Source organism: Cebus imitator, unplaced genomic scaffold (assembly GCF_001604975.1).
Source record: "Cebus imitator isolate Cc_AM_T3 unplaced genomic scaffold, Cebus_imitator-1.0 Scaffold60, whole genome shotgun sequence".
Lineage (NCBI taxonomy): Eukaryota > Metazoa > Chordata > Mammalia > Primates > Cebidae > Cebus > Cebus imitator.
The window spans coordinates 11063539-11064471 of NW_016107375.1; the positions used below are offsets into that span (position 1 = coordinate 11063539).

General features: G+C 36.1%; 1 non-coding gene across 1 annotated transcript; it reads right to left on the minus strand.

Annotated features, from left to right (window-relative positions):
• Positions 1-508: 508 nt before the first annotated feature.
• LOC119471413 lies at positions 509-571 on the minus strand. Its single transcript, XR_005200457.1, has one exon. It is a non-coding gene; the product is annotated as a U7 small nuclear RNA (small nuclear RNA).
• Between the last annotated feature and the right edge of the window lie 362 nt (positions 572-933).

Below are 933 nucleotides of genomic sequence, written 5' to 3' on the forward strand. Positions count from 1 at the left end.
CGACTATGACCTTTGAGGTTGAATAAGCTAGAATAGAATTTAGTTTTATGGAGAATGTTTCATGCTTAAGATTCCTCAAAGAGCTTTAAATATAATGAGTTCAGCATTGATAGCCCAGAAACTGTGAAAGCAAATAAAGTAGCCTCCCAAAATTTAAATGCATTTTACCTGTAACTGATGATTTTAGAAGGTATTTCTACAATTTTACTAACTTGTAGAGATTATCTTCTGAGATCCTCTAGTTATCTGTTTTCTGATAAGTACTAAAGAATTTATTAATTTTCCAAACATAGTTTATAGAGAGTAAGATTACTACATATCCATGTAACAATGCTGTCAGCTGATTTCTAAAAAGCCTGTGTGAACCTCCATCCCAAACAATGGGAGCCAGCATCTCTTAGCCTTTACCCAGGAAAACTGTACTTCAGACTTCATGGAACAGCTGGCATTGCTAGTGTTTTGTTGTTGGTGGTGGTGGTGGTTTGTTTGTTCTTTAGGGGAGTTTGGGGAGAGCTTTCTGATAAAAACTGGAAAACCTGCTAGATAAATTCTAAAAAAACTTGTAACACCGGCATTGCTAGATTTTAAGCTTATTTATAGTTTGCTCACAACACAGATGTAGCAATAATGATCGTTTCTGTGATTTTCATCATAGTATAGAGATTTTGGTTGTTGTCTAGCTTATTGAGATTCTTAGGGTTAAGTGACATCAAAATCCAAATGCAGTTTTGTGGCACAATTTGAAAAATCCTCCAAAGACTTCAGGTTCAACTCTCTCTCCTCTGGGCCACCTTCTCTCTTTTTCTTTTCTCTCTTCCCCTACCTCCACCACTTGGTACTGTTCTTCAAATTACAGCCAAATGGACAGAATGGGGCATGGAGAGCAGGAGAAACCATATACTTCTTTCTTTTTTGTTTTGTTATGTTTTGTTT